The sequence below is a fragment of the Leguminivora glycinivorella genome, chromosome Z, assembly GCF_023078275.1.
Source record: "Leguminivora glycinivorella isolate SPB_JAAS2020 chromosome Z, LegGlyc_1.1, whole genome shotgun sequence".
Classification (NCBI taxonomy): domain Eukaryota; kingdom Metazoa; phylum Arthropoda; class Insecta; order Lepidoptera; family Tortricidae; genus Leguminivora; species Leguminivora glycinivorella.
Window position 1 is genome coordinate 15278367 of NC_062998.1, and position 23204 is coordinate 15301570.

The 23204-nt window shown below is 36.4% G+C and overlaps 1 protein-coding gene across 1 annotated transcript in view; it reads right to left on the reverse strand.

Moving 5' to 3' along the window:
• LOC125241584 (asparagine-rich zinc finger protein AZF1) overlaps window positions 1-20209 on the reverse strand; it is an 86196-nt gene extending 65987 nt beyond the window's left edge. Inside the window, 1 exon segment of the mRNA XM_048150131.1 lies at window positions 19950-20209. The gene's annotated coding sequence lies outside the window, so the exon portion shown is untranslated.
• Between the last annotated feature and the right edge of the window lie 2995 nt (window positions 20210-23204).

Genomic DNA, 23204 nt, shown 5'->3' on the forward strand with positions numbered 1-23204 from the left:
AAATAGTCGCCTTTGATGTAACTTCCTCCCCAAATGCAGAAGTCATCCGCTCTAAGCTTTGTTTTTGTGATAAACCACTTTTAAAATCGTAAAATATCATCGCTCTTAAATTTTCCCGCGTTAGCTCCATTTTATCATCGGTCACTGCACTTTGACAGCAAATTAAAAAAAAAGTGTGTAGTTTTTTTTTAACTGCCAGTTGTGTTTATCTGACAAGACTTCCATGGTTATAAAAAGGTTAAATTTGAATCATAATTGTATCATTATATAAGCGATTCCCGAATCTTTCAGTGCAAGCCTCGTACATTTAACGTCCATATTCTCTCAGCAAATAATTGTTTACCTAACAGTAGTAACACCTGCATGCTTGCACGTGTTTTAGAGAGAGACAAAGCTATTGCTATTCATACCTATGTAGTCCAATAAAGACTGTCCACGATAAAAAGTGGTCACACATAACATGGTAAATCTTTTGATACAATGAGAATTTATAAGCAGCATGTTTGTCAAATAATTTGTAGATATCAAACTGCTGCTGCTGCAAGTACAACATAGTACAGTACAGTACAGTAGGTACAGTTTTGCTGTGTTAAGTACACAGCGGGAAGGAGTGTACAAGTTTCTAATGGGGTGGCAAAGCGCATGTGACACTGTTTGAGTTGCAGGCGTCCATAGGTTACGGTGACAGCTTTACATCAGGCGGGCCGTATGCTTGTTTGCCACCGACGTAGTATATAAAAAAAACTAAATTATAAAAATACAAACAAATTATAAACTTTAGGTGGCCTATGAATTTTAGCAGTATGTATCTCATGATAACAATATTTTTTTGTACAGTGTCTTCTTGCAGTCTACTAAGTTTTCCTGACAAAAATATTTTTTAATGTTTAATTATAGTAGCCAAAATATACCCTATTACATACTGATTTTACAATAGTAATCATTTTTCTGATTGTAATCAGATTAAGAAAGTACTGAGATTTTCTAACTTTGCTTAATTCGACTTTTTGACACTTTTTGGCTCTCCATACAAAAACAACTGTCAGTGCTTGGAGTAGAAAGTCTTCCTGACTCCTAAAAGTCGAAATGAGTTTCAAAAAGTATTTTTTTTGCTAAGATGTCATTCTAATGTGTGTAAAACAGCTTATAAAAATATAAGTATTTATAAAATTGTGCTAGGAAGCGTGTGAAGTTTGTTAAAAAACGCTGTACAAGAAATGAAATGTTTGATGGTATACATTCGGCGAAACCTCAGACACACTAAAGCATTATAAGGAATAGCTTTAATTATTATATAGTTTTATGTATATAGATTTATCAAAATATAAAATTGCTTCAAAATGTGCGTTCAGGAAGAAAGATTTATCATGTTATGTACGACCACCCCCCAACGCGGACAGTCCTTAGTGGAGTCATGGAGTGTTTCGTAAATATTTTTACGAAAATATTATTTTGTGAAAGATTGTTTAAATCAATTTAGTAAGTAATTTCGCAATGAAAGATCACATTTGTTCCTAATTGTTACATTGAATGATATATTCAGGAAGTATAATAATCAATATTAGTCATTATTACCTCTCTGACTTGTGATTGGAACCAAGACGCAATATCGGAACGCCATTCGTTTGACAAAACAGATTGTTAGTGTCAACAATCCAACCATGTGAATATAATTTGTAAATAAGCTTTTTTCAATAAGTTGTGCATCGATTAATAGTGAATTTTGTGAGTGATGACGTAACTAAACATATGATTAACCATCACAGATATTATTTGTTAAAATATTCAATGAAATCCCGAAGGAAATATGCACCAAAAAGTTGGTCAAGGAAAAGTTTATTTGCCGTAAGTTTTATATGTAATAACGAGTCCGTTTCCTCGTCATAGACGCTTGTTCTGTTACACGCTACGGCGATTGTGGCTGTGACTCACAAAACGCTAGGACTTACTTATAATTAGGGATGTCACGAATGTCGCATGTGTCACATTCGCGAATGCGAATGCGAATATTCAGAATGCGAATGTGCGAATGCGAATGCGAATATCGCTGAATTTCATAAAAAACCAAAATAAAAACCAAGCAATCACCAACAACCCGCTAGGTAAAAAATTTAAAATGCTTACTATTGGTCAAAATGCCGAGTACGAACTTCACGCCGTACGAATTTGACCTATCGGCGCATGCGCGAGTCGACAGTCGACAAGTAGCAATAGAGGAACAAGCTGCGACTTGCACACATTCGCATTCGCAAAACATTTGCATCGTTTGAAGCGAATGCGAATGTCAATGCAAATGTTTAAAAAAATGCGAATGCGAATGCAAATATTCGTAACATCCCTACTTATAATTATCTTAACAATTGATGATGATGAGAATGGCAAAATTGATCTAAGAGCCGAAACACACTTATTTTGCGCAGTATACATCCCGGATATTATTATTATTAATTTTATCATATAAATATTAAGCAAAAGTTTAACAGACTTTAATAGTTTTAATACTTCCTCATATAGTTGTATTCCGAATGGAAATGTAAACGATATAGGACTGTAAGAGGTTTCGCATTCAGAATGAAACCTTTTACAGCAGTCATGGTCGCTGACTGGCAGTCCCTGATTTAAAATTGGAACAGTATAAGAACGTCAAGGAAAACAGACACTTCAATGGGGCATTCATATAGAAGCAGCGATTGAGAGTGAACGGTTGTACTTAGCTCCTAAAATATAAAAAAATATTGATTCAAAGCGTTGTTTAAATGTTTGGATGCTCTCCACTGATAGGCCGACTCTCTTACATGGTGGAGGCACTAACGTCTGAAAGTTTCCCCTAGTTTCGGTTTCAGGTTTTCAGACAACGAACCCCGACCTCACAGCGCGAGGAAGCGCATGCCAAGCGATAAGCCAAACGCGCTTTAAGAAGAAGGAAAACAAAGTGACCATCGTCGCCAATACGAAGAGCTATTCCGGGTGATATATTTCTTATTATCTAATACTCATTATCACCCATTCCGTAGTTAAAATATAGCTGTGCAGAATTGACGTAAAAATGGAATGCGAGACATTCAACAGAGCAACGGGCGCTCAAGATTGTGTTATTCAAGAAACTCTACGACTCCTCTTCGATGACCATAGGCGTCGACGCAAATTGCGTGAACATCAGCTCCATCATACCTATATACTTAATCATACACATATGCAGTAAATCTTCCTAGATATGTAGGTTACATTAGATAGGCAATGTAAATTTAGTTTCAATCTTTTAATTATACATTATATTGTAGAACTTACGGAATAATTGTGATTTGTGAACTAAAATGTACATTATTTCAAAGGAAAAACGACTTGTGACAGAAAATGTCATTTGCCTATCCCTAATGTTAAAAAGGATAATTATTTGTAAATAACCACATAGAACTAATTATTTTGGCGCAATATATAACATGTAGAATACTATACATATTATTTATGCAATGTTTATATTAGAATAAAAACTATTTGATAGGCTTATTTATTCCATAATGTTTTCCTATAGCTACCAATAAGGTTAAGTTATATGAAAATATGTAAACTGTGGAATAAAACACACCCCAAACTGTAAATATTTAATAAATAGATACAATCGTTTAAAGTTATAGAGTAATGTCACAACACCCTTATAATATCCTGACTACAAAGAACAACGTTCATACACATTTCTTTTACATGTATCAAGACGAGGCCGACTAGATGGCCAGATGATCCAGCTGCTCACGGTGTGGCGGGATGGCTGGCGGTCATATGCAACCCCCACTTCGTCGTCATCACCAACGTGCAGCACACTACAGCTGTAGCAATCTTCATGAGCCGTTCGGGCTCCGCTTCACTTCGCAACCGGCGCGGCGGGAAGATTGGCGGCCATGAGAAGCCCCCACTTCAACGCCACCGCCAACAAGAATCGGCATCTTCAAAATTTATTATGTTTTTTCATGTGAAATAAACGTTTTGCCTTGTTTTTTTACTTGAAGTTAGGAGAATTTGCTAACAGCTGTCATGTCAATGTCATCTAGTCATGGCCACAGACAATTAGCTGTCAGAAAGTTCAAAATAAAAGGGTTTAGTCGATGGGCAGGGGTTAGGTTTTTGCCATTGGTTTTCCTAACCATAGTCCATATCTGACTAATTTGCGAGGACCTTGGCTATAGTCCAACTATCCAAATTATGGCGGTCTCAACCGTGGACTAGGCAACCACGCAAAGAGCGTTAGATGTTGGCTACCTTGAATGAGGCTGTCACTATTGGGTGTTAGGAGATTTTTTTTTTTTTTGTGTGTAGGGGGCCTGGCTTAGGTAGGGCCAACCGGTAGTTAGGGTAGAATAGGATAGGATAGGGTGTAGTATTGTGAACAATGGCTGCTTCTAACATAAGGGGAGGGATATGTAAGAGGTTTCGCATTCAGAATGAAACCTTTTACAGCAGTCATGGTCGCTGACTGGCAGTCCCTGATTTAAAATTGGAACAGTATAAGAACGTCAAGGAAAACAGACACTTCAATGGGGCATTCATATAGAAGCAGCGATTGAGAGTGAACGGTTGTACTTAGCTCCTAAAATATAAAAAAATATTGATTCAAAGCGTTGTTTAAATGTTTGGATGCTCTCCACTGATAGGCCGACTCTCTTACAGGACCCTATTAGGTGGATGTCTTGTTAAGGGTTATTATTGTCAGATGGGCACGGTATCTCAGTCGTTTAATATTTGCAATTTTTATTATATGTATCTTAAGGTATTTACACGATTATTTATTAAACTGTAATCTCAACTATCTCAAGATATTTATTTATGCAAATATAGCCCTAATAAAGATACTTTTACCGATGTATGTGGTATTTGAGTTGAAATTCCGCTCTAGAAATAGCATTAAAGTTTATATTATACTTACAGTCATATGTTTTTAAACATGTATACCTAACGAATTTATATTATACCAGACCCTTTAGCACAACTTGATGTCGCGCTAGATGTGAGGACTCGCGCGCGACAAGGCAAGTTGTGCTAAAGGGTCTGATTGACAACCTACTATTTATGGTGCACATTTTAAAATATAACGATTTTATCGATGTTCGATACTACAGCTAAATTTCAGTTGAAGGTCACATATGCCCTTGCTTGGTAGGTAAAGTACGGTTTACATTTATTGACTAAAACTCACAATTTTAATCCCACGGCCGAGAGCTTGTAAACTCGTAGGTACCAATAGCATTATCTTCCGCGTATGTAAAGTCGTTATCGTGAACACAAGAAGTAGCTTTTCATTTCCAGTAGTTAGCATTGAACTAAATGTAATTGCGATTCTTTAACAGTAGAATGTAGAATCAAATAAAAAAACAACAGAACTACCTCTTTTTTTCCTAATTGTTTTTTTTTCATAAAACATAAAATAGGATTATACAAATTTCTAAGCTATACAAAAAATTCAGAATATTTGCATACTATTCCCGAACTAAAAGTAGGTAAGTAGCGTAAAGGACATGACAACATTTTGCAGTACGAGTACCTACCTAAGTAGTTGTTCCTGATAAATGAACCTAACGACGTGTTTAGAGGAAAACAAAAAAAAACACTGTGTATTTATTTACAGAGTAACGTAATATAGGTCTCATAACTACACACACAGTCAAAAAGTAGGTAGGTACTAATACTTTAATATTGACTTCGGTCAATGCGATAATTGGGTAGTTATTTAAAAAAAAATCCTCAGTCATCTGTCTAACGCTAAACTTCGGGATGCACTATAAATTCATTATACGAGATATAATCCGATTTCATAGTTTTATTTCCTTAGAAATACTCTACTATAAAATATTATAATCATGACTTGGCATACAAATACAGATGAGTGAAAAAGTATTTCAAGATTTACTTTTATGTAAGTATCTCTATATGAATTCCATAAATTCAATTAAATAACAACTAGCTACTGGATCTTGTATTCTTGCATATAGCTCACGCACTTAAAACTATCAAGGAAGTAATTATTTGTTTAATTTCCGCGTCCAAGTGTCACTAGAAGGTCGGTCGTTTGAAATGGTATTAATGCAGTTTTAGACTGTAAGCAAATTTTATATTTACCTATATAATTAATATATATTTTTTTATAAAATGATGTCGTGTGGAGGGTTCGTATTCCTGTATCATTATACAGGAATGCGAACTCTGGTAAATGCTGGGATTTTGCTAAGTAGAACGAGTGGATTATGTAATACCTCAAACTTAATTACCTACATAACATAACGCCTGTATTCCTAAAAGAGGTGAGGAAAGCAGATAAAACACCTCAAGTCACACCCACGGGAACAAAAGTTGTTCAATTCTTAATCCTAACGGGAAAACTACATGGGAAAATTTCATATGAAAACTAAAATTAAAATATAATAATATTTGAATGTAATATATTTAGTTCATATATTCGTATAGGGATGTGTTGTGTGACAAGACTAACACTTATCATGACGAGACAGCCTAAGAAATTTGATATATGTACATCAAAAATGAGCTCAGCACGGGAAGCATGATGATAAAATAGCAGGCCGTCCCTATCGCACTATTTGTAAGTGCAGATGTTTTATCATTTATCGCGCGACCATAATTGCCTGCCTGGATACGACATAGATTGAATATGTCGAAGTGAGATATGTCATTTCTTCAAACGGATCGGGTGGTATTATAATTATTGGTTTTATCAATAAATGTAAAGCCTGACCAGAAATATATGACTATTGCAATTGTCGCTGTTATTCTGATGTATGCGGTGACAGTTCATGAGTTCAGTATAGTATGGAGAAAATAGTTGTAATAAAATTCCGCAACATGGCGCCTAGATTTATATTTTTGATCAGGTTTTATTTGTGTTAGGGTTGTTGACACAAGTTCAACTTTTTACACATCAACACAGTACTAGAGGGAAACCTTATAGTAGTGAATTTGTGACTTGCTAATGTGTAATTAAACGATAAATGCGGTGATGAACCGGAACCGCGTACACAGTAAGTCGATCATGACTTTCACTTGCACTCTATCATTGAATATTCCAACAAACAAGAAACCTGTTATAAAATTCTAACATGTATTTTTTTACCGCGACTCTAAACTTCTATGCTTGGTCGATAAGCTAAAGTCTTTAATTAATTTTCTTGTCGTCTTTGGGTCAATACTTTTATTTTAGATCTAAGTGTAACTAACTTGTTTAATAATTAATCATGTCTAAATCATTACCAAAGTGGACGTTTTGCATAATGATTTACGCAATAATGACGGTGCCACTTAACTATATATTTTTAACGTACGTTCGTTAAACTTTAAATGACCAACATGATAAATATTATTTATCAATACAAGTAAAGGTTCATAATTCAACCTATATAGTCACTTAATCAAGCCCAACGTCTGGACAAAGATTTTTCATTAGCGGTTAATAAAAACCTAAAGTAAAAAGGACCTAAAGCTATTACGAGTAAGTCCTTGTTTACCTAAACATAATTGACCGTTTTGACGTAACCACGATACAGGCATTTCTTACGCCACGCAAGACACGGCGTTAGTGTGGGCCTTATGGCGTTTACTAAGCCCAAAAAAAACAAAAGAGCTTAAGCCCAAAAAACAAAACAATGTAGAAAAACCGGCCAAGAGCGTGTCGGGCCACGCTCAGTGTAGGGTTCCGTAGTTTTTCGTATTTTTCTCAAAAACTACTAAACCCATCAAGTTCAAAACAATTTTCCTAGAAAGTCTTTATAAAGTTCTACTTTTGTGATTTTTTTCATATTTTTTAAACATATGGTTCAAAAGTTAGAGGGGGGGACGCACTTTTTTTTCCTTTAGCAGCGATTATTTCCGAAAATATTAATATTATCAAAAAACGATCTTAGTAAACCCTTATTCATTTTTAAATACCTATCCAACAATATATCACACGTTGGGTTTGGAATAAAAAAAATATCAGCCCCCACTTTACATGTAGGGGGGGTACCCTAATAAAACATTTTTTTCCATTTTTTATTTTTGCACTTTGTTGGCGTGATTGATATACATATTGGTACCAAATTTCAGCTTTCTAGTGCTAACGGTTACTGAGATTATCCGCGGACGGACGGACGGACGGACGGACAGACAGACATGGCGAAACTATAAGGGTTCCTAGTTGACTACGGAACCCTAAAAAAGGGTTGATATTGTTTTATTTCAAATTTTAAACAAATTAGATTAATGCAATTTTATGTTCCATTTAAAGATCTATATTTAATTGAACTAATTTATACTACTATCTATAGGACTGTAACTATTAAAAGGCTTATGATACTACATATTACATTAGTTACATTACACATTTATCTTTCACAGTTTCGAGCAAAACATTTATCTAACCAGAATACCGTGTTCTTTCTTTTTTATCTTAAAATTTATACCTAAAAAAAACCTTTCATTCCTTCTCAAAAAGTTTTGAAAAATAGGAACAGTGTAATAACTAATGATTTGGAATGACCTCATAATACATTTTTAGGGTTCCGTAGTCAACTAGGAACCCTTATAGTTTCGCCATGTCTGTCTGTCCGTCCGTCCGTCCGTCCGTCCGCGGATAATCTCAGTAACCGTAAGCACTAGAAAGCTGAAATTTGGTACCAATATGTATATCAATCACGCCAACAAAGTGCAAAAATCAAAAATGGAAAAAAATGTTTTATTAAGGTACCCCCCCTACATGTAAAGTGGGGGCTGATTTTTTTTTTCATTCGAACCCCAACGTGTGATATATTGTTGGATAGGTATTTAAAAATGAATAAGGGTTTACTAAGATCGTTTTTTGATAATATTAATATTTTCGGATGGCCGGTTTTTTTTTCTCCTATTATGATAGGAAGATCACTTGATTTTTGATAATAGTAATTAGTGCAATTTTACTATCTAAAATTCCAACAGGATACGATGTTGGATATTGGAACATTTGGAACAATCTGCATTAATCATTAACGCATGAAAGATAAGATTAACCCCTTATTCATAAAGACAAGCCGATTTATGTTTCGTTTGGTGTGATAGAAAAGGACAAACGAACTTTATCGGCTTAACGTTTATGAAATGGGGGTAAGAATGTTTCGTTTTGTAAAAATTGAAATATAAGTATAAATGCACTAGATCTAAATATTACTCATAAGAAAGAAGACTAACAAAAGTAAGTAGTGTCTAATTCTAAGCGGGCTGACCTCGTTGTCGAGCCGAGACTGACGGCAACCTAAATTTACATTTGACGCAAATCATATTTAACACTGTCTGCGATTCAGATTTTCCCATTAGATATACTTTTTCACATACGCTATGCTTTTACTATGCATATATGTATGTAATGAAAAAGCTGTGTAATGCTAGATTAATTGAGCTATTGAATACAAAAATCAAATTTGAATTTTACCATGGTTTACAGTGTGGACAGGCACTTATTCCCCAGCCCAAAAAAAAAGAAATCAAATCAATATAACAAACCAATAATGACCTACTTATAGTATTTTATGCAACAGGCGTTTAAAGGAGGTCAAAAAAGACGAGTGGCGTGGGTAACAATTTAAGGCGAAGTCAAAAATTGTTATTAAGACGCCACGAGTATTTTTTTACTCAGTTAAACACCGTTGCATACAATACTTTTTCTACGACCATGCACTTAGTTTTTACACGACTGCCCCAAAAAAAGAGTGTATTGTTTTTAACAGTTTTCTTGAATAACTTTCGCGAAATTCACACTGTTTCCTGTATTTTGACGCAAAGGTTTGCACTATCACAATGAAAGTTAATACTTAAATATAAAGGAATAGCTCAACGTTTGATTGAAACGGGTGTATGGCAAAGAAATAGAAATATCTAAGATATATACCTAACTTGGCACTATACTAAGTATTTAATAAGTTTGAATTATTAAGATATATAAAATTTATTTCTTATAAACGTGAATAAAAGAAGAAGTAAAAACATTGACCATTAGGTACTACAATAAAAATATACAAATAACAAATTAAACAAATTAAAACTATTCTAAACTAATAGTTAAAATGCTTAACTAAACTAAAAAATATTTGAATTTGGAATTCGGTGTACCTAAATACGAAGGTAACTCGTTCATTTAAAAACGCTCAAATTAATTTGAGGGTATTTGTATAAAATAATATTAATGATAGCTATTTAGGTACACAGGTATGTAGTATTTTTTATGATACATAAGTTTAAAAACACAATTTAGTATAATAATATGTATTAACGCAGAGAAATCTCAAAAATATACCTAAGTACTAATAATGTTACGAAGGGGCCAATAGCGTTTACTAACAGCAACACTCTTAACTAATCATCGGTAGGCTTTATGCCCTTGTAATAAGGTACTAACATTGCTGCCGATGGTACAATGATAAAAATAAATTGAGATATCCGTAGTTTGCTACAAATTTAATTTCATATTTACGTAGCATTATTGAAACTTATATCGACGGCGAAGTAACAGGAACTCCTAACTAAGTACGAAAACCTAAGTATATAGGTAGGAATTACTGTCACTATCACTAATAGTGTCACTATACCACTCGCATGGGCAGCCATTTTGAACAACGCGTATGTCAACCACAAATTACTACAATTGTCACACAATTCGACACATCTTAATCCTCCTGTCGAGATTCACCGACAATTCTACAAATATGTCGCCTAGAAATAATAATTATTGTTTCACAACATAATTGTAATACATACAATTGTAGCAAAATGCCTGTCATGTTTGTAAGCAATTCTATAGAAAATATTTTATAAAATTGTAATTTGTCACCTGTCATCGACAATTGTCGCTCGACATATGTCACTGACAATTGTAGCCTTTTTGAAATAGGGGCCAGCTCAGCCGCCCAAAGCCTTCCCGTTCCCGCGCACGCGCGCAGTATCGTTATAACAATGCGTTGCCATGGTTACAGAGCCAAACAATGCGTTTTCAGTTTTTTCGATACTGCGCGCGTGCGCGGAAAGCCAGCGGACACTGGCTTTGGGGAATAGACTTTTATGTAGGGTTTTAAAGATATGCACGACCCTGTAAATGACGAATAACGGTTCGAGAGTAGAAAAAATATTTTTTAATACAGTTGCTCAAAAAGTGCCCGTTTTTTGGCTGTTTAGCGTGCGAGAAGTTGTATTTTACGAACTAGTGCGTAAAAAGAAGTATACGTTCCATTTTACGACTACTTACCGAGCTGTTTTCATATTAGTCTAGTCTACTAAGACAGAATAAAACTATAAACATACTATTAAGTTCCTAATATTTAAAACGTTAATTTTCATATGTAATTGTTTACTTTTAGTCATGCTAAACATAATTTATTAAATGGTTTATACTATGAAAAATCGGTTATAATGAGTCGTGTAAACAGAACATGATTGGAATGAAACGCGTTTTCTACTGTCAAAGTAGAGGCGTCTACCATGTTTTAACTTAATGCACGTTCAAAAACCTCAATATCGAATTTCCTTTTCGCACGAAATGTACTATTATTTGTATCAATTCTTAATTCAAATATGATTAAATACTGTATGTAGTGTATGTATTATTAAGACGATACGGTAGGGGTCAATTCTCCATACAAACGCTCTCGACTATTTCCTCCCTGGTTTTTGAAGATAGAGCAATGATTTTTTCAACACAGATTGTTATTCTAAGAACAAATTAAATTATTTTCATAGAAAATATTTTAACTTGTATTTTTTAAGTAGTAACACTAGGTACTATCATGTTATAAACATTAAATAAATGTCATATTCTACTTAATTCTACCTATGTAGAAACGGAGAATTTTGTTTTATTATAAAAATAGGCTTACTCATGGCCATAGACTAGCCGAGGCGAACACGTATATCTATCATTATCATTAATATATGAAATATGAAATTACTTTGAAATGAAGTCGTGCCGAATACATGTTAATTTGTTGCGGAATCCGAGAGCAATAACCGACTCCGGTGCTAGCGGTATTCGGTGGTTTCTTCGGCTCTAATATTCGACAAAAACAACCGTCCAGCAATATGGTACGTATGTGTGTGTATGTGTTTTTGTACACGCCCACCGAAACGTTTATCTTTACTAGTAGTTATTTCAACAGAGCTTAGTGGTAACATTAGTCGCGTGTCAGCATCAGACTGAAATAAGTTTTTTTGCAGTTGGCACTTTGATTGATAATAAATAATAAGATACTTACTTATTTATTGATTTTTATTATCATTTTACTAAAATCAAATGTCCCTTTTCTTCTTCTCTAATTATAACCTATAGTAACGTCAAACTAATTTTTTATAAGGCCAAACCTGCAGGAGAAATCTTTTTTTATCATTAGAAACTCGAGAACACAAACAGTCGCATGGCAAATGGATGAAAAATACAATGCAGTGGACATGTTATAAAACATAGATCTGGTGGTTCATAAATAAATAATTTTTCAGTACAGATGGTGTTTTTCTTACGCACTAGTGCGAGAAGTGGTTCATAATATGCCAGGTCGAAACTTCGGAGGTTCATCTGTACTGAAAAACGTCGTACGATACACGTGCGAAAAGGAAATTCATAACTCGTGTCGATTTAAAACACTCCCTTCGGTCGTGTTTTAATTTATCGCCACTCGTTTCGAACTTTCTTTTTTACGCACTTGTATCGTAATGTACTATTAATTTTATTTGCTCGAAGTTTAATTAATTAACCGAACTCAAAGCAAAATCTATCTGAGGGTATAGCACGGCAGGTAGCTTTAATTTTAGGTTAAGTTTTATTCATTAATTTTAATTATGTTATTGGTTTCAATAATTATCAGCTTTTTTATAGAAAAGAAAACTATAATTCGTTTAATAGGTTGATGCAGAGTAAGAATCGCCAACTAAAATGTAAACTGAAAGTATTTGGTTGAGAAACTTTACTGCCATATCCGATCTATGTATGTATACCGAGATCTCAATTTTGATGTTCATAAAGATGATATGAAACGGAAACAAGTGAATGATGAGATGACGGGTGATAGAGAGGTATAGAAGAGAAGAACATGCTGCGCCGACCCCAAATGACTGGGATAAGCCAGGCGAATGATGATTGAAATTATAATAGGCCTGCTATTCCATCATTTTGTACTTATGTTATGTACATAAATGAATAGAACAGCAAGTCGCTCGATTACTACTATAGTAACAAAAGAAAACTCGAGCAACAGGCGTCACACCTGGGCCCGTAGCAAAGAGTACAATCGTTGTCGGTACGCAGCGAACGAAATGCAACTACAATACGCTACAGAACGCCAACAATTGTATTCTTGGCTACAGGGTTGTATTACAGTGTTGGACAGCATCAAGGCCAAAGGTTAAATTGTGACGCTACGTGGCAAGGACAAGTACTTTCTATCCATCCAGGAGAGCGCGCCATCCATGGTTGGGTGAACACAGGGCTTCCGCATAGCGCTACCTTTAGCGCAAGGGGTCAAGGTTTGCTCAAGTCTTAACTAAATGTAAAGCAGAATCTAAGTACATATTTACTCTCGTATTACCAAGTTTGGAACTGGACAATACGAGTCCGTAATACTAACGTGTTTGAATTTGGAATATACTTAATTAGAAATATCGTACACTACTTCTTTCTTGACATATGAAACATGCATGTCCTCTGTAAGGGTATTCAGGTAAGAAAGTATTTTTAGAAGACTTTCGGATCTGACATACTTGTTCTTGAAGGTTCTGACCGACACGCAGGTAGGTACTTAAAACTCGAGCTTCGAAGATTTGAGCTCACTAAAGGTTCAGAAGCTAACGGTTCAAGTTTTTGCTATTAAACCTGATGCTTTGCAAAGAGCACAAGTTATCCGTTTTAAACTCATCTCCCTTACCTAGCAATTTACATAACGAAGCCTACCTAGCCTATGACGAAGCCTGCGCTAGGATTTATTTTGTATTATTTTATCAATAAACAAATACATAACAGGAAACTACTCACACCTTGTTCTTAAATAGCTATTAAGAATATTTGTATCTTCAGTAGTAATATGTGTCGGGGGTGTGTCGGGTTAAATATAAACGTAAGTTTTACGCGATTAAGTCCCGTTTTAATTTAATAATAATATGTGTAAAGTTAAAAACTGTTATGCAGTGTCTGACGCCGAAATGAGAGGTCGTGATAGCTTCTACTGAGCGCTACTAGCAGCACGAATACCTACGCTGGGATGACTCTGGTTTCGATAGCTAAGCTCCGAACGTGTAGAGCCAAGCTCACAAGTTCCATAAGTAACGCGACAGATCACGGCTCAGCCTTTAAGTCACATGTATAGGTACATATACAACTGCGTCTATAGTGTATTGATAGCGGACTTGAGGTGCAAACAATAAGCGTGATTGCTCGCTGACTAATAATGCATTTAGTCCTGTGTCTACTTTTTCGCCGACTGTTGGGTTTTGAAAATATCACCGGCAGCGCAGTGCACTTGAGCCCTAGTAGCAGGAAAGTTACGACATACGAGAAATAAATATATATGAGCATACATTTCTGTAAAAACGCATAGGCGGCAGTGATCGCTTACTCGTAGTACCATCAGGCGTCCTGTCTGATCGTTTGCCTCCTATCGCATAAAAAATGCTGCGTAGTTACGTCCAGACTTCTAAATGTGACAAGAGAAACAAATAACAATTGATTATGATGAACTACAGTAGGTTAAACTTGAAATGCGATTTAAAAGGTTATTTCGGGAATGCAATATTTAACATAGTAAGTGCCTTCAAACACTGCCAAGTGTCATATTTCCGAATACCTACTCGTAATTATACATAACACAATGAAATACAGGAATAGTAATATTATCTGTGCCATTTTCAATGATAACTACTATCATGTTTGCAGGCCACCGAATGCAAAACGCCGCGCCCCCCGACCTTAATTGTCAAATTAAGAGTTCGTAAAGTATCGTAATTTATGAGGACTTCCTTACAGAACATTAAAGAGAACTATTTAGAGTACCAATGCTATTTCACCTATCACCTCTCGACGTGGTCAAAAGGACTAAACCAAACAACATAAAAATACAAACCGAAATTATTTTTACTGCAAGAAGAGCTCGTTGATGTCTTTTATTCTAACTTTTTGCCTACTGCGATTTTTTGAAACTTTCGTTTAAATGTATAATTTCTCTTCTAGTAAAAATAGTAATAAGTTGGTAAACAGTAGTTAAATCATGTTAGTTGCAACATAATAATAACGTTCTTCTTTAGTTCTTAGTTCTTAGCTTTAGATACATTGCAATACCCTCACAAGGTGTGTTGGAACTATTTGATTAATGTAACACACTTTTGCAAAATAAATAAAATGAAATGAACGGATAAATTAAATATTTAAAGTAAATTCGCAATTTTTGAATTTGCGCTACAAATAAGTTACCACGACTTGATAAATGACAAAAATCCCTAAACACTGAGTTGTTAACTGAATGAAACTGAGTTATTCCAATTAACCATTGAGCGAATTGTACTCGTCGTGTTGCCTTGTTGAAAGCGTTTCTGATAGGCTCTCATCAGTATCACATAGAGGGCATTTTTCAAGCACCAAATATTAGTGTTTTTTTTTTACGTAACTGATTTTTCGGAAAGCATGGTTAGGTAAAGTGAGGAGACGATGAAAGGGAAAAAGCAAATTAGCAGCGTACCCAGAGAAGTATTAGCCTACATTGTCATCTAAAAATTGTATTTTATACATATAATGTAAATACAATAATATACGGTGCTCGTGAGCATTGCGAGAGATTTTAACCACGAATTTCTAAGACCACAAGAAAGATTTTTTATAAATACAGATGAGGAAATTATTGTAAAAAAATTTGCAATTTTTTTACAATAATTTAATGTCATTCATAAAACTGGCACTTAAAATGAGTTTTAGCGTTTTTTTTTTAAAAAAACTCATTTTTGAAAGGTTTACTTCTAACTTTTTGACATCTATCAAGGAGGATAGTGAGAATATTCTCCATAATGGCACCAACGTCGTTAAAAAAGCCTCTTGTACTGAGTAACAATAGGATTTTTTTTCAATTGGGAATAACTCTGAAACTAGGCGAAAGCCAGAAAAGTATACATGACATTTTAGTCCTAAACTAGGATCAGGGTGGCTAGCCGAATGGCACAATCGCTCACGAAACGCTCACGAAACGAAGCGCTAATAGATATCTATCTCTATCGCGCTTGCGTATTGGCGCGACAGAGCCAGCGGCGTATCGCTTTCGTTTGGCGTCGGAGAAATGCCATTCGGCTACGGGGCCAGGAATATGTTATTAAAATCTCTCGCAATGCTCACGATTGAGATTAAAAAAATGTTTTATACAGAATACATACCCTTACTAACTGTTATGACAATTCTGAGAAATAACAACTAAATCGGCATATCAGTAGGCCTAGCACATGATGGCCGCGGGAGTATGTCGCCGCGAGATAGATGCCACGTCTTCTTCTAACTGTATTAATGACATAAGGACGGGTAGTCTATCTCGCGGCGACATACTCCCGCAGCCATCATGTGCTAGGCCTACTGATGTTGATATAAAAGTAGAACGAATTGTGTCATAATATTTTCAGTAAAATTGATAACGAAAGTCCCCAATGTCCTGGGGATTACGTAATCCTTATCAATAGGCTACTAGACTCGGGATACCCCCATTTGCCAGAATTTCATTTGCCATAATTTTATTTGCCATCCTATTCAACAACCATAATATTGTTTCTCATAACATCTTATGCCATAATCATTGTTTACTATATTAATCTAGTGCCAGAAACTTTGTTTCCCATAAAGTCAGTTTCCATAATGTCATTTGTCAGAATCATCGAAATCCGTAATTACCACATTCCATACCATCATTTGTCATACAAATTAGCGTCCAGAAAAGTCAATTTCCATAATGTGCTTTGGCAGAATCGAAAACTACTATAATAGGTACTAGAAGGACTAGAGAATGAAACTGCTATCAGAAAGTAGGTTAGGTTAGGTTAGAACTGTGACCCCCTGGAAAATGAAACTGCTATCAGAAAGTAGGTTAGGTTACGTTAGAACTGTGAACCTCTGGAAAAGGAAACTGCTTGAAAAGTAGGTTAGGTTAGGTTAGAACTGTGACCCCCGGAAAATGAAAATACTATCAGACAGTAGGTTAGGTTAGGTTAGAACTGCGACCCCCTGGAAAATGAAACTGCTATCAGAAAGTAGGTTAGGTTAGGTTAGAACTGTGACCCCCAGGAGAATGAAACTGCTGTAAAAGTAGGTTAGGTTAGGTTAGAACTTTGACCCCTGGAAAATGAAACTGCTATCAGAAAGTAGGTTAGGTTAGGTAATAATATGGGCAACAATTAATATGGCAATAATTGCTTATGGCGTTTGAATATTCTATGAAACCATATTATTGCACTTAATAATATGGCTAACAAATAGTATGGTATTATATGATTATGGAAGGTAATATTCGGATAAACAACGAGTATGTCATATGATTTTTATGGTAAACAAATCATTCGGGCAAATGAAATTCAGGCAAGTTAGATTCGGGCAAATGAATATTATGTTAAATGACTGTCGGGCAAACAATAGACAACCACTAGACTCATATCGAATTTGGCACAAGAAATGATTGTTTTCTGTAGTATTTGACATAAGAAACCAATGTTTATAGATTTTGGGTATTAAAAGTTTATGATGACTACGTATTTTCGATTTAAAATGTGTGTAATATTTTTTTTAACTTTGGCCACCGAAAACGCTGTCAGCCATGTAAGGAAGTCACAAAACCTAACTTAACTTTATGTCGAGTCAATCACTGACATAATGAACTTTATACCTCATACTTAAATATCAGAAAATTTAGTGTTCAATTCGATAAACGTCATGCACAGACAGTCTATAGATTAACATGGCTAACGTTGTTTTTGCCTCATTAAGTGAAAGTATACTTTAAAAATGTTTTTTTGCGGTTAATTGGACAGTAATTAATAATATAGGATAAACTTTAAAAAAGGTCAAGTAGCCTATTGTGTATTGAATAAGCTAGTTCACCCGGATAATTACTCCGCGTTAAACAAGAAGACTAGAAAATCATTAGATTCAATCATGATTCATGACATTATTCGCTATGTGCACGATTGGAACTGCCCTTATTTTATCCTTGTAAAATTTTATGGTGTCAATCTATTTCCAAATGTTCCAATGGCCGCCGCCGGAATTAATGTTGGACATGTCCATAAAATGACGTGTATTTGTGACAATCAGCGCCATTCTTTCATACACATGATATATTTTAGTCTTAGTCGAAGTTCGTTATTACTTCGTATGGACCTATTTTTGGATTTCGAAAAACATAGATTGCACACATAAATGACAAAAGAAAACGAGAATGAATAACAAATGAGCCGGAGTAAGAAAAATACAAACAACTCATTTATGTTATGACCAATCACCAAACACACTGACTAAACTGACGAATGAAGAGTGTTTAATGGAGGAATTTAAGAACTTGACCATAAACTAGTGAGACGATCTAGGACGTCGTCAAAACGAAAACCAGCTCGATTGAATAGCTAAAATCAGCGACGTCATTTGCCCATTTAAATCCAAGTGAGCAGTAAATATTATGTTTTTACGAAAAATGTCTGAGTCTGTAGGAGTACCTAGCCAGTACTTAATTTCGTAAAATAAATTCATAGTGAGTAAAATAAATTCATCATTCATAGGTATATTATTTTTCGGTATAGGCAAAATGCCCAAGAGAGACTCAAACGATTTTTTTTTATTTTGAATTTGGAACTTTCTTTTATTTTTCTATAAGAGTTCAAAATTCAAAACATTACTGCACTAGTTAGGTAATGAGCCCATTACGCAACTACGTCAAAATTGAAATGGTCATATGTATGTACTGTAAAACGTCGTCCGATACACGTGCGAAGAGGGAATTCGTGACTCTTGTCGATTTAAAACACTCTATTTGGTCGTATTTTAATGTATTGCCAATTCGCCACTCGTTTCGAATTCCCTGTTTTCCGCACTTGTATCGTACCTATTGTACTAATATTCTGGCAACATCGTCCGGCTAATTTAATCAAATTTCCCCTATGCGAGCGCTCGCCGGCGCCGAGCGAAATGGTAGATCCACGTATGTAATATAACAAAGAATATATACCTCCAGATTCAGAATCACGTCGAAAACATGTTAGATCCTATTAGAAGCTGCTACAAAATTAAAACTGATAAGTACCTAAACCTGCAAGCATCATCGTCGCAAAGCTTATGTGTATTTACTGAAAAACACATGTAATTAAATCAAATAGGTCATTCAGGCATTGTTCAACTGCCAGGCGCAAGGTTCGGCTAGACTATCAAAACCAAGAAACTTAAATTGAGCCTAGACATACATATTGGAGGTACCAACGTTCGCTAAACTTTGATCACAGAGTATATCTCAGTTCGCTACTAAATTACTTCAATGAGTGAGTATATTTATATTTATACAGCAGTTGGTGGAACTGTAAGTTAGTAGGTGATCAGGTATTTCGGGAATTACTTCATACATACATACTTCAAAAACATTGAAAGTGGTCAGTACCTACCTAATGTATCAGTATACAGTCGACTACAGAGAGATGTATCCACTTTTTCACCTTACTACAATGCAATAAGGTGAAAAAGTGGATACATCTCTTTGTAGTCGACTGTACAAAGATAGGCTCGATCAATAACTTATTAAGAATAGGTATGAAATACAAGTAAGGTGTATTCGGGTAATTCCAACTATGTTCTTCAAAAGTCGGCTGATTCCCATAATACCATTAAAAATACAGTTCATCTTAGGAAGTACTCGAATACACTTTAATGAAATAAGCTAAGTAAAGCTAAAGTTATGTAAACTTACCTTAACTTGACGGTCAAAACGATCCAAGCCACAATCTAAATTCGGGTTAACACTCCAGTGACATCAGCACGAGTTCATAACACTTCGTCTCTACTGTAGACAACCGGACCCCAATAATAAAAGTCTATTGACACAAAGAGTGCAGTTGGGGGTTGGTTTCAGGTCCTCGAGGTCCAGGGTGGTTCTGCAGGGCAGCGGCTGTAAGAGTGGCCGGGTCTCCGGGTCGGGGTGCCGGCGGCGCACGACTGTGGCGGTCCTGCGTCCGGCCGCACGACGCGCCTCACAACGGTAAACTGGCGGCCCCGGCCCGCGCCAACACAGCCTCTCCCTCGCTTGTATGAGTGCCTTCAACCTCCCTCCAAACAAATAGTACCGTACGCTGCGTTTGTGTCTTGGTAACTTTTATTATACTTTTAATAGTGTAGCCCCTCGTCTTTGCGTGTGTGCATTATTGCACCAACACAGACACACCGCAAGACGTGATGATGCTTTGGTCGTGTGGGTATCTGTATCTGAGTAGGTAAAGTATGCGTGCTTTGATCTTATGATTCGGTATGCACGGCCGCGCGGCCGCACATAGCGCAACTACCACGCTATATTTTACCTCTATATATCTGGCCAATAATGTGATTTGGTGTTTGTGCAATAGCACACACTGGGTCGGTCGTGCCTTAACTAGGCCATAGGCCTTTGTAAAACAACTATTTTATAAGACTTTTAAAAAAGGATGATTTTATATTTGTAAAATAACGGGACTGTTTTTTTTATTATTTTTATTAGACTACAGTAACAACTCTTTTGTTACACTAGGTTTGAGTAAGTATAAAACATGCTATAGATATTTTAGAACAAAGAATAAGCTTTACAAAAATTGTTTTTTTTTATGTAAGCTTTTATTTCTAATTGTAGTTTTCAAAAAATCCGTTTTTTTAAAAGGGTAGCAAAATAATAGGGGCGCCTCCGTCTATGTAAGAAAAGTAAGTGTTGCCATGATAAAAAAAATAGTTCCATTTCTACTCTTTTTTGTCAAGCTGTAACTGAGACAAATACTTCTAACTGACACTGAAGACCATATTAAAAACCCCAACCACGGTTAAGAGTGTCTTTTGTCATTTCCATGACAAGCTAATCTCTTCCTTATAAGATCTGCTCCACGGCCCACGGCCTCCACGTTTACATACATACATTATTTATTATTTGCTTGCCCTTATCCTAATTATTTGGGGTCGGCGCAGCATGTTTTTTTTTCTTCCATATCTCTCTATCTGACCTCATCTTATTATTTACTTGCATTCGTTTCTCCTCCTCTTCTCTCTCAATCTACCTCTTCTTTATCTCAGCAGTTCAAACTCGAGGTTTGCCAGAGAGCTGTGGAGCGCAGCATATTAAGTGTAAAATTAAGGGACCGCGTCCGGAACATCAGCTCTAAAACTCAAATAATAGACGTAGTTCGAAAAAGCGGCGTTAAAATGGGACTATGGGACTGGACTGGCCATGTCTGCCGAATGCCGGACGACTTGAGGGGCCAAGATAGCCAAGAAGTGGGAGCCCCACGAATCAAACCGGGGATCCGTGAGATCAAGTCGGCGAAGGGGGGGGGGGCTTTGCCCAGCAGTGGGACACAATGGGCTTTAAATAATACTTACTTACTACTTACTTACTCCGTTGGCTTAGTGCCCCAAAATGAGACTTGGCCTCCGATATAAGACAGCGCCACTTTTCTCGGTCCTGCTCTCGCCAATTCTTGACTTGGAGTTCACAGATCCGCCTCCACCATGTCGCTCCAGCGATACCTAAGGCGTCCGGCAGGTCATCCTCCTGCTTGGCGACCCAGGTATGCTCTTTTCACATTTCGATCCTCATCCATCCTCTCGAGATGGCCCAACCAACGGAGTCTGTGTGCTTTAGTCTCTCCTATGATGTTAGGTTCAGCCACTATGTCTTCGATTTCACTGTTCCTAAGGATTCTCCAGCTTCCATCCGGTCTTCGTTTGGGGCCCAATATTTTCCGTAGGATCTTCCTCTCTGCAACTAGTAGCATATTCTCCTCTTTAAGTGTCGGTGTCCAAGCTTCACATCCGTAGGTTAGGATCGGGCGTATTACGGTCTTGTAGATTCGGATCTTTGTGCTTCTACTTAAAAGCTTGGACACTAACACCTTATGAAGAGCTGCGCTACCTCTCAAGGTATTCTGGATCCTAATTTTGATATCCTCGTCACGCTTGTTGGTGTCTGTAATTTTGTCACGCCCGTGAACACTATATCTCCTACATGCAGATTTTGAGGTGGAGCGTGGGTGTTTTTGTAGCGTCGCATATGAAGATATTCCGTTTTTCGTGTTATTAACTTAGGCCGACCTTTTTTGCTTCTGTTGCTAGAGTCCTGACGCTTTGCCGTACTTCATTTATAGAGCCTCCAAGTAGAGCTAGATCACCTGCATAGCCTATCACCTTATGCTCTCCATTCAGTTCCAGACCCCCTTCCAGTGCTAAAACTTTCCTTAGGACATACTCAAGAACCAAATTAAAAAGCATGGGTGACAGTGCATCGCCCTGTTTCAGTGCCGTGATTACTGCGAATTCCTCTGTCAGCTCTCCGCCAACTGTAACCAGCATTTTGCTTTCTTTCGTGTCGACTTCGATCATTTCATTCTGACCAGTTTTAGTGGAATCCTAAAGTACCTGAGGATGTTGAAAAGACTGTTTCTGTCAATGCTGTCGTAGGCTTTGGAGAAGTCCACGAACACCGAGTGTGTACTCCGGCCGAACTCCCACCTTTTCTCCATCAACTGCTTCAGAAGAAAGATTTGGTCAATGGTGCTACGGTTTCGCCGAAAGCCGCATTGGTAGTCTCCTAAGACTTTTTCTGCATACGGTTCCAATCTTCTGAGCAACACATATGACAAAACCTTGTACGCAGTCGGCAGCAAGGCAATTCCACGGTAGTTCGTGCACTTTCTTTTACAGCCTTTTTTATGGACGGGGCATAAGACTCCTATATTCCATTGCCCTGGTTGTTTTTCTATGTCCCAGATTTCGCGCAGGAGCAGGTACGTACAATTGGCTCTGTGCCGCGCCTCCACCATATTTCCATACTTCGGGAGACCGCTTTTAATAATAAATAATAATATTTTCTTTTAAATTATTAGGTAATTGTCAATCCCGTTTCACGTCCCTATTTACCGGGTCTCTAACAATGGGGTATTACTTATATTAGTCAATTGACCCCATTTGACAATACTTCAAGTATACTATA